Raw genomic sequence first — 12,466 nt, forward strand, 5'->3', positions numbered from 1 at the left:
TCTGTAGGAGAAACTGAAATAGCCCAGGCGTCGGGGCAAGTTCAGAGGGTTGTATAGAGTCTTAAACCAGAGGGCCTGGTAGAAGAAACACTGAACTCATCTCCGTTTGAAATCATGGAGCCAGTCTACCTATGGATGAAAAAGTCATTATTTCTACCAGTTTTCCACTGAAAATCTGTCTTTGATTCATCTGATCACCTGGCAGTCACTGCCTTCTTTGCATGTGAAATAGAGTTCCTTTAACTCTGTTGGCTAGTAAACGGGGAGAAGAGACACAGGGAAAGTCGGATGAATTACTGAGCTAAGTCTGTCTCTAAACCGATGAAAGCTTTGGCACTAGTGGTTTGTGAGGCTCAAGAAGAAATTGTTAATGACTCAAAAGAAAACATTTAAAGTTTGTTGGCTATTCTGTTTCTTAAACAATTCTAACCTAGCAAGGTATCATGGAAATACCCATGGCATTTGGAGTGAGACAGTTTTAAATTTAAGTCCATGCTATGCTATTTACAACTTGCATGATCTTGTGTTAATAAATTTATTTTTGCTTCAGTTTTTGAAACTGTTAGGAGCATAGGGATAATAAAGTCTACCTACCATGTGGGTGAAGATTAAATTAAATGTACATAAAACACACCTGCACAGAAAGTTGTCAGCTAATGATAGTTTACTTTCAGAGTTTCTAAAGCATGTTGGAGAACAGGTGTCAATGTCGTTTTGAGGTTTTGCTGCATATTTTTCATACACGCTTGAATTTATAGAGTTTTGCTGCAGATTTGCTTAATCTCAAACAGGAACATCACTTTTCTGAGATGTTTCAATCTTCCCTTTGCTACAGTTTCAATGTTTCAATCTTCCCTTTGCTACAGTTCAGTGATTCTCAACATCATCTGCACATTGGAACCACTGGGAGAGCTTTAACAAAAATACTGATGCCTGTTTTTATCTCCAGAGATAATGATAAAATTGGCCTGAATTGTGGCATGGATAATGGGATTAGTTTAATAAAATCCTCTTCTGTAAATAAGTATGTGCCTGAATTATTGAACCACAGAGATTTTCAAAGAGTCAAGAGTAGTTATTCCTCGGACCCACTGCTGGTTTAGATCTATACCCAATGCTGTTTCCTCTACACCACGCCCATGACATAATAAAACCTTTAAGTCAATAGGCAGCTGAATAGGCCTGAGGCCACCTTAGAGATAAGATGGCTTTGTGGCTCATTAAGTGAACACTCTTCACATAGCTTAGGAGAAACCAGCCTTGTACCCAAAGACCAGGAGTTTCGTTTTTTTCCTTCTCACTTGAGATAGAAAATGAAAAATAAGTGTTACATTTAAATGACATGGGCTCGTGATCCTCTGATATTTCATTTGTGTTACATTATCTCATGTGATGTGATTTCTGTCTATACAGTTAGGTTTCTCGTAGTTCACTCAAAAACGAATTCTTCAATTAGGGTATGCTGCCACCAGGTGGCAACAGGTGCCTCACTTGTGGTCACCATCTTTGAATAGTAGTAATTGGTCATCCATCCATTCATCCATCCAACCATCCATTCATTCATTCGCTCATGGTTATTTGGAAAAGTTGATACAACTTTTCCCTTACTAGCATTCAAAATTCAAAGTGTAAACTTTAATAGTACAACTGAACTTATATAGTCAACTTGAGTTTTAATAATTCTAATGATGATATATGTGGGTGTCCGTAAATACCTGTATAAGAATGTGAAGGTCTACAGGTTGACAGGTATGAATGCTTTTAGAAAAATTAAAGTTGAAGGTAAATGTCAGATTTTCTTCACAGTCCCTTATTAATTACTAGTCACGGCATAACCATGCATACTCATTTCTGGGTTCTATAGCCAAATGAGATGGAACACTGCTATGGAACTTCAGATGAACTTGATATTAAAATTCATTCACATGGATTCTCAAACATTCTAGTCATGAGATTTTCCAATTAAGGGATTTTTAATGTGGCTGATTCCCCACATCCTGCTAATGAAATTATTTCTATCGGTGTTAGCTCCTGATAAATTATCTTTCATTCTTTCCAAATAGAAGAAGTAGAGAGGACAATAGCCTAGCTTTGTGCTACTTCTGGATGTACTGAGTCCTCCTAACCAATCTCGCTAATCAGAACAAAGACACTTTCTTCTGCTTGTGGAAGAGAGAAACATCACTATCATGTAGCCATTAGCTCCAAGGGACTTGAAAACTACGTACAATGCTTCTCCTCTGTCAAATGAACTTAACTTCAGCATCACTTTAAGTTTTTGACAGATTATCTTTGACTGAATGACTTTGCTAAGAAGCAACTTAGAAATTGCTTTTGAAGCATCTTGTTGTTCACAAAGAGGAGTCAATAAAGCCTTTATATCTCCCTCTGTGAGATGCCTTCTCAGGAAAGGAGTTGCAATGATTCTCTCTTCCCCCCAGTTGATATCACCTATGCCAGGAAACTGGTTAGGGGTCACAGGAGATGACAACAGTGCATTTACATGGACTAGAAAGCCCTGATCTCTTAAAATAAAAATAAAATAGAAAGCCCCTATATCCATGTTAAACATTGGACAATTTCACTGCCTTTGAGGTTGACTGACTGTTCTGACCAACAAGCCACTTCATGCTAATTGCTGCCTATGAAAGCTAATTCCATCCTCTTTTATAACTTTAGAAAAACAGGAGAGGGCCACTTAGCCCAAGTTATCCACATGGAGCAAAGCTGAGCAACCTCATGGGTAACTTCTGAAACCTACACAACCAAAAGTAGGGAAACTGGGCTCAGGCAGTTGGCGCTGCTAACAATACCATTTCTCTTTCTGTTTTGAACTCCTTTGTTCCTCAAAACTGTTTCCCATTCCTTGAAAGAGCATGAGTCTCAGGAATCTGTTCGGCCTAAACTGGCTTTAAAAGCCATAGCACTTTTACGGCATTTTCATGTAAGCTTTAAACCAAGAGATCCATAGCCTTATCGGACAGTAGACATTTGTGGGTTTGATCCTCATGATTTGACTCTAGAAAAGACCCTTGGAAAATTTTTAAAAAACTAAACAAAGCCACATCAAACGCCATCTCTAAGAAATCTGTTGTGGCCACTCCACAAAACTCTTTTCTTTCCTTTTCTACATTCATCCCCCAGTTAAATATAACCTGGTTTAAGATGCTGAAAATGTTTATCATTTTCTGAAACTGTTACTCTGCTATTTGATCCTTGTATCTGTATTTAAACCCTTCCTGTATTTCTGCCATGTTTCCTCAGTTGGTTTGCAGTCTCTCCTGAGGCCAGGGCCATATCATGACTTTCCACTTCAGTCAATTTCTGATGCAGAGTTAAGTACTGCAATCCTCCACTGAAGCCTCTGTCTGTCCAATTTACTCATGCACTCATTTGTTACCTGTGGTTACCATGTTAATTTTCTCAATCATCATGTATTCATGCAATAAATATTTATTGAATACCTATTCTGCTGTAGGCACTCTTCTTGATGCTTGGTATCTAAGAGTAAACCCAACAGACAAAACTCCTTATCCTCCTGGAGCTCAGGTTCTAGAGGCTGGAGGAAGTGAAATGTATAGTAAGGTAGATAGGGATCAAAAAGAAAATAATCAGCTCCCAAGGCTATCTTGACAAGGTCAAGTTGTCTACACGGAAACTTAGCCTGGCTACAGCTGAAGTTAAGATTAGTTTTTCTGCCTATGGCCAGTTCCTCCTGTACCTGGCATGGACACTCAACAGTGGAAAGTTGACTGCACTGAAAACTTCCTCTCACCCCTCTCCATAGTCCCAGCTAGAATAACCGGGATCCCCTCCCACTTCCTGCACTGAATTGTATTTCCCCAAGCCTAGAATTTTGCTCCAAATGTCCTAGTCTTTGAGCTGAAAACTTTCCCTGATCAGTTCTTCCAGACCCTATTTCTAGGAGGGTAAAACCCTTTTCTTCCCTTGCCCCAACACAGTTCTGGCTAAAACACTGCTCCAAAGTGGAACTATCACCTGCTACCATGGAGTTTCCATTCCTTTTTTTTTTTTTTTTGAAATAATTTATTCAAATGTTAGGAAGTAAATGAACTATCAACTATATATGAGACATTTTACCGGGAATTGGTGATACAGAAGTAAATAGATAGAAGTGGAAAAGGAGATATTCTTTATCAGACACAGTTTATTACATTTCACATATTTTTACACACCAGGTATGCTATACTTTATTGATAGGAAATCATTTAAAATTTACATTTCTTATCTACTATCCAAGGACTCTCTTTGGCTGTAGAAATTACTATGTGTAAGTATATATTATCTCCTTCTAGGGTGCCAAGTATAGCATTTCTTGAAAATAAGCTATTTTGAATAAGAAAATGTACATGTGATAGAAACTATTCCATTAATAATAGATATATTTATACCTAATGTTACAATCATTTTTGAAAATGGCCATTAACTTTTCGTCACTCTATTTTTTTGTATATAAACTTCCAGGGATTCCGCAGAAGTGACAGTTCTGCAAAAGTGCCTGAATAGTTCAACTGGCCATTTGAATCATACTGTGAGGAAAATAAAGCCTTCTTGAGGACAGGATTGGTTGGATCTGGGAGGAAGTGGTTTGGAGAAGAAACAGTCTGAAATAAATATAACTTTATTGGTCTCATCAGACCTTGTCTGGGACACCTGAATTTTGCATCTTCACCATACTTCTGCAAACACCCACTGTAATTATTCCTTCAGGCTCTTGAGTTCCTGCCTCCCCCTGCCCACTGCAGGTGCTCTGTTCTCTTTGCTTCGTGCTGACTCAGCTGTACCACTGAGATGACTAGGATGGGTTATTACTTGGGCTTGAGAACCATTCCCCCGAGGCCTTGCTGTTCAGAGAGTGGCAAGTGGACTGGCACAGATAAACATCTCCTGGGAGCTTGTTAGAAATTCAGAATCTTAAGCTCCATCCCAGACATGCTGAATCAGAATATGACTTGACAAGGTCCCCAGGTAGTTCAGATGCACATTAAAATTTGAGAAAGACTGAAGGTCTAGAGAGGTGGTAAATGGAAGACAATAAGAACACACACCCTTACCATGGTGGGGCGATACTGATTCCCACCTCTTGTCCACCCACCTAGGTCCTCCATAACAAGAGCGCTAGAACCTACCTAAATGGTTTGATTTCAGAGGGCTGAGTGGCTGAGACAACTGAGGCTGCTAGAATGCAAGATTTCCAGAGGCACTCACCCTCAGGTGTCAACCCTGCTGTTGCAGGAATCTGAGAGTTTGTGATGCCTTAAGTTTTGCCCTGTGGGGATGCTGTCTGCCTCACTGAATAGCATCCGTACTGATGAAAGGTTAAGCCCCCAAGTGTGAGTGTCTCTCCTCCAGTCTTTCTATGCTTTTGGACAAAAGCCCTTCTAGAGGAGCCCTTTGTGCTCCTCTTCTACTCATTGGCATCCTTCTTCTGTGGTATGATGGTAAGAACCACACTTGGGAACAAAATGAAAAGGGCTGCAGAGGCCCTGAAACTCCATTCACTTTACTAAGCGTTCAGAACAGCTAGGGATGAACAGCCCTTCTTAGTATTTCATCATAGGTCCATGTGCATACATCTGCCTTGAATTGGGAAATGGAGTAGGACTCGGGCACTCCTGCACTTCCAAATTCTTACTAGAGAGTTCCACACTGAGAGAGATTGGAAATGTGTCTGGTTAAGCAAGGTGTTGACTGATTTGGTTTAGCCACTGATCCCTGCGGCATGACTTCCACATTAGAGACTCCTCCAAGGGCATATGGGACCTGAGAAAGTCTCTGATAATAATTCCCACTCCATGGGATTACTGAAAGGATTACATCAACAAATAACATGTGATAGGTACTTCATAAAGTACCATGTAAATGTCCTTGTTTTTAACCTTGTGATTACAAGGAACAATACATGGGGGCAGGGGGAAGAGGCTCAGAGACCTTAAGTACCACCTCAGAATCCCACAGTCTTTAGGTGTTGGAGCTGAGGCTTGAACCCAAGTCCTTAACTCTGTTTCTTTCCTCCCCTGTCATCTCCCCTGCCTCTTGGACAGGTAGCAGAGATGTCTCATTGCTCATGTTCTCTACAATTTAAACAACATTCCTCATCCTCCATTTACTTTTTATATCAAGACATCTTTTCAGATTCAGCCCCTGGGAACTTCGTGTCTTAACGGAAATCATTATTGATGGACATTATCACAGATAAAGCCTGGTATGGCTGGACCACGCTGAAGGCACTAAGTCCTAGGTTCTTCCTAAGAACCTAGTGGCCGTGTTGGCACGGCTATCGTTGGTTGGCTGGAAAGGACTTAATTTGGGTGGGGAAGGAGAAAGGTAGGAGGCAACCAGCAGGTATAGATGCAGTACAGGAGGAGGTTAAATGTGGTCTTTGGGTGGGGCCCTCAGGAAGCTATGAACTATTTCCAGGAAGAGATGGCACATCTCTTTGATGCCCCAGTGGTTTTAATTTTTTTCTGCTTGAAGTTCACCACTTTCTACTAATGTACTCTTCTCTTCTTTTCACACCTCTCCCCCTTTCCAGACCGCGTGAAACTCTTCATTTCTGCCCAGCCGCTGGGGTCCTTGTCTATGCTATGGTGACCTCCTAAGAGCATGAAAAGGAGGCGGGAATGGATAATGATTAAGAGCACTAGCTTTTGTACTGGACTGACTTTGATTTGAGCCTCACTTGTGCTACTTACAAATTACGTGGCTTTATGTAAATTACTTAAATCTCCTGATATTGCGGGGCCATATTGGAGGTACTAAGTCCTAGTGGCTTTTCACAAGAAAAGGGAATATGTTAAGTGCAAAATAGTAAAAATTATACCACCTACCACATGGGATGGTTATAAGGCTTAAAAAAGATAATCCCCATGAACACATGATGCAAAACCTGTCCATTTATGCAAAGCCTGGCCAATCATAATAGCTGATATTACAAAGTCCTTCAATTGTGACAAACAGTGTCCTAAATGCTTCATGTGTGGTAATTCATTTTACCTTTCAAAATATCTTCTTTTTCCCATTTAACTGATGAAGACATTGAAACACAGAGAGGTTTAGTAGCTCACACAAGGGCACAAAGCTGTGACAGCAGAGCCAGAATGCGAACCCAGGCAGTCCCTTTCAACCAGTAGATTACACAGCCTCTGTCGAGTAGTAAATGCTCAACAAAGACAGCTATTAATACTCTCACTGGGCATTTTCAAAATTGAAATTGAATTCTAGGATCTTAATGGGGGGAGATCTAGTTACCCAAACCTCTAGTTGCTTTGCCTTCTTCCCTTGTTGTTTAGAATCTTTCTCCAATAACTGAATCTACTTTCTTTGAAACCTAAGGGGAGGAGTTCCCATCGTGGCTCAGGGGAAATGAATCTGACTAGGAACCATGAGGTTGTGGGTTCAATCCCCAGCCTTGCTTAGTGGGTTAAGGATCCAGTGTTGCCATGAGCTGTGGTGTAGGTCACAGACATGGCTCGGATCTGGCGTCGCTGTGGCTGTGGCATAGGCTGGCAGCTCCAGCTCTGATTAGACCTCCAGCCTGGGAATCTCCATATGCCACCAGTGCGGCACTCAAAAAAGACAAAAAAGACCAAAAAAAAAAAAAATCTAAGGGGAAACATTCAAATATTAAATGAATAAATGAGTGATGAAGTTGCCTGCAGCAGGCCCTTCGGAAATGTCTGATGAACAAATGAGTGTTAGGGTTAGGAAGGGTTAATAGGTGAGGGAAACCCCAGTGAGACCTGGTCCAGAGGGAGGAAGGGTAACTGCGGTTCTGGATATGCTGCATATGGCCGCAGAGCTAAGTGGGCTTTGGGACCATGATCTGTTTCATCATGTAAGTATCAAAACAGTGCCTCTGGCCAGAGTTTCCAGCTTTTTGTCTTGGTGACATTTTGTGACTAAACCATGGTTTATGCAGATCCTAACATTTCTACTTGCAGTTTTATGGGTTAGGAGCCCCTTACATGGTGAGAAGCAGAGTATAGAGGGTCAGCATGCAGGAGCTCACACCAAATTGCCTGATGCCTGAATTCAGACCCCACTGCATGGTCTTGGGCAAGTTGCTGAAACTTTGGAGCCTCCGTTTCCCTATCTAGGAAGTGGAGATCAAAATAGCACTACTCCATTTAACTGATGCAAGAATTAAATGAAATAATGCTTACAAAGGGTTTCGCAGAGTTCCAATGATGTCACTTGTTGTTACTACAGAGCGATGGTTGTCTGCCAAAATCCTAAAGCAGGTGACCCCTGAGTCAATGAGGGCATCAGGCTTTGAGGTCCCTATGTATCTAATCATCTGCACTAGAATGATGATGGCGATTTCCCGAGCCTGCTAATGACATGCGTGCCAATTAAACCCAGCACTTCACTATGTGTCTCAAAGCATTTAATGAAAAAGCCCATCCCCTTCTATTGCATTCTGTATCCCATTGGAAACTTCTGACACAACAGTATTTTACCTACCTTAGCCTATTCCAGGCTTTCATTGCTTGCATTTTCTATACAGTATATTCCACACCTAGTCAGTCGTACCATTTTATGTCCCATTCCAGTCCATTCTACGCCATATTCTGTCTGTCATCATCTCATTTTAATTTATTCTTTATCGCCTTCTCTGTCAAATTCCATGTTTTTCCACTATAGCCCACCCCATATTCATTCCATTCTCTGTTCCATTTTATTTCATTCATTCCACTGTCACCAATTCCACACATCTCCCAGGCCATATCAGCCTGTAGGTAAAAAAAATGAGAAAAATTTCCATGTTTCTTTTGCTCCATCAGTTTTCTGTGAGTATATTCCCCTCTTAAATTCTTCCTGAGTAGCTCTGGGTTTTTTTTTTTCCCCAGAGATCTATGACCTAAATAAGTTGTCTGCTGTTTCTGATAATTTGCAACATTTGTCCTCTCCTATTCTAGCCTGAAGTAGTGACACTTCTGGCTTGAGCCAATTATGACAGTGGTAACTGGTTCGGGACAGTGTGGGCACTGAAGACCCAGACTCCTTCACTCTATGAATGAGATGCTGCCCATGACGCAGTGCTGTCTCCTACAAAAGGAAATGGTTATAATTTCATCTCCCTATCTGCCTCCTTTTATGGGTACAATCATGGCCATGGTTATATTCAGTAACCAGGCCTTTAAGAAAAACTATATTGGTGTTGTTGGAGGTTTGCAAAGGCAACTGGCACAGGGACCGCAGAGTTATCTTATTTGGTTATATCAAGACTGAGCAGAGGGTGGGCTTTTTTACCAACTAGAATACCCAGCACCAAAAAAAATGGGGTGCGGGTGGCATAGCTGTACTGCTCAATAGTGACACCTATTGACCCAGATGGAAATATGTGTATTCTAAGTGGAATTGGGGCAGGCTTGGGGCTTAAACATAAACAAACAGCATGAACACAAAAGGACAACCAACAAAAAACATATAGGAAAGCAATCTATTCCTGCTGCAAGAACTGAATTAACATTAGCCAGGATAAAACCAACTGTTAAAAAATTTCATGAGCGAAAACCTCTGCAGAATATTTAATCAGTAACAATGTACTCTGGTCAGTTTATGGGAAACTGAAGGCTTAAATATACATTTATATGCCATATGAGTTATCATACAGTGAGGGAGCCTGTATCAGGAATCAATCCGTTGAATCGAAAAATGGGAAGACTTTTCACTTCAGTGCAGTGATTCATATTTAAGTTTCCTCTACTTAGAAAGATAGTCTATGAGTCTCCTTCCTTCCGCCCTTCCCTCTCTCCCTTCCTTCCTTTCTTTCTTCCTTCCTCCCTCTCTCCCTCTCTCCCTTCCTCCATCCCTTCCTTCGGTCTGCGGTACATACAAAATAGATTACTGACACCATAAGTCAGACCCCAGGCTGGGCATTGGTGATGAAGACAATGTAGCCTAGATGTGATGAAGTTCAACTATCAGAGAGCCATTCTTGGTTATTATGCAGTATGACCACTGACTCAGCTGAGCTGTCTAAAAAATGCTGTAGCTTCACAGAAGTGGGAAGGGTGGGGTCTGGCTAGAAGAATTGGGTAGACAATGGGAAGTCAGTGGAACCTCACTGAGAAAAGAATTTTTGCATCGAGTCTTGGAAAATCTGTAGAAGTTTTCCAGCAGTAGTAAACAAACTCAATGGTATGGAGATGAGTGGCATTTTGGGGGATGGTCAATAGCCTTGTGTGTTTTTGATACTGGCTGTGTCTTAAGGAGAAGATGAGCTTAGAGAGACAGGCTGGCAACAGGTTGAGAAGGGTCTGGCTAAGAATTTCCCCATTTATCTTGCAATAAGTATCTTGCAATTTCCCATTTATCTGGGCAATGGGAAACTACTGAAAGGTCTTTTAAGTAGTCTAAGTTTTAATAGCAAATGTATTTTAGAAGGAGAACATTCTGGCTGCAGTGTGGAGGATGAACTGGAGGAGAATAAGAAACCAGTTGGGAAGTAGATGCCCATAGATAGAGTCATTGACCTGAAATAGATTTCCAGGTAATTCTCCAGCAAAGATGGGTGCATTCAGGATCAGCAGAAAACTGCAGTTTCGGTTCAGCAACCATGGCAAGTCACATGCAAGTCCCCTAAGTGGTAAGGAAAGGAGAGAGTTTTACAGAGAGAAAGAGGAAGTCGGGGGGCTGTAGTAAACAAAGAGCCCATGGTTTTCCATTGTCTGAGTCCTTGCCAGGAAAGAAGAGGAGTCTTTCTTCTTCCCCTGGGGCTCTATGGTCATGGGGTGTGAGAGCTCCCCCTTTGGTCTCTACTCTCTATTTAATTGAGGCTTCTGTTTATTCTTTTTTTTCTTTTCTGCCTTTTTTTTTTTTTTTTTTTTTTTTTTTTTTTTTTTTTTTTTAGGGCTGCACCTGAGGCATATGGAAGTTCCCAGGCTTGGAGCCAAATCAGAGCCATAGCCACCATGCCATAGCCCAGCAACGCCAGATCTGAGCCACATCTGTGACCCAAAGCCACAGCTGTGGCAATGCCAGATCCTTAACCCACTGAGCGAGGTCAGGGATTGAACCTACATTCTCATGGATGCCAGTCAGGTTCTTAACTTGCTGAGCCACAACAAGAACTCTTGTTTATTATGAATTTTTTTACAGAGTTTACAGCACAAATCTTCTTCTTCTTCTTCTTCCGTTTTTTTTTTTTTTTTTTTTTTTCTGGTAAATGGGGCAATGAAAAAAGCATAGGTTTTTCAAGAAGCGCCACTCAGTAGCTATGTAGCTGTGTGAAATTAGTAGACGTATCTGCATCTATAGTGTGGAATTCATAACAATCCTTCAGAGGACCGGCTTGAGGGTAGATACGTAACAAATTAAATGGATTTATACTACCCCTGGCACATAGAAAGTACTAGAGAAATGCTATGGGCTCCCAACTCTATGGATCTGGGTCCTTGCTTGATGTCATGTTATAAGCTTCCAGGAGATAACGGTATATATTTAATAGCCTTCCTCGGGTTGTGTAATTTCATATGGGTATCATACCACACAAACACAACACACACACACACACACACACACACGCACACACACGAGTGGTCTGAAAACAGGAAGGAATATCACAGAGGCAAATAGGTCTACAAACAAGAGACCCTTTCAGGAAAAACTCCAGATGCGCCACTCGATACCTTCTGAAACACTGAGGATCAGACCAACATCCCCCATCACGCTCTTGGGCTCCAGCTTCCAATCAGGGAAGCAGACATTTTGCCGCCTCCATTTTAAATTTAGATTTTTGATGTCATCTCCTGGCTTAAACGTGAGTCATAGTGGACGGCCAAGTTCACATGGCTGTTTTCTCCAACTTCAGCTTTCTTCTAATCTGTGCTCTCCTGCCAGTTTTCACTCATTCCTTCACAGAGAGCCTGCCACCCCCTCCACTTTTTTTTTTTTCCTTCAATTCATGGAAATGAATCAGGTCTGCGATGGCGTCATTCAAAAGAGAAAGCTAATTAACAAGGCCCCTTTTCCTTCCTCTTAGAGACCTTGCAATAGCGTCCCCCTTTTGGAGACACAAGCCAGGAAGGAAGCTTTTCAGTGCAGCTGTGAATAGAGACGCCTGGCTTAGGTTCTGGGGAAACTGGGTGATCCTTCCCAGTTAAATTGTGAGCTCCCTGAGGACTGGATTTAAGCTGCTTTGTTTTCACCAGGGTCAGGATAAACAGAAGAACCTCAGGCTAACTAAACAGACGGAGTGTATGATAAGATGACACAAACACTGACTCCAGAGCGACTATAAACGAGGCTAAGTTGCTATATGGGGAAAGATATTTTTCGAGGAGACATTCATAGTGAGATGAGAGTTCTAATAAACACTGGAGCTTACATAGCTCTTATTATGTGTCAGGAATTGTTTTAAATGTTTTACTTATGTCAAGTCACTTAATACTGAAAGCTATCCACAGGCGTAAGTACTGTTATAACTCCATTTTACAGG

This window comes from Sus scrofa, chromosome 4 (genome assembly GCF_054392235.1).
Source record: "Sus scrofa isolate SSC_HxYL_T2T_F1_AM1 chromosome 4, Sscrofa_HxYL_maternal_Yorkshire_Landrace_v2.0, whole genome shotgun sequence".
Classification (NCBI taxonomy): Eukaryota; Metazoa; Chordata; class Mammalia; order Artiodactyla; family Suidae; genus Sus; species Sus scrofa.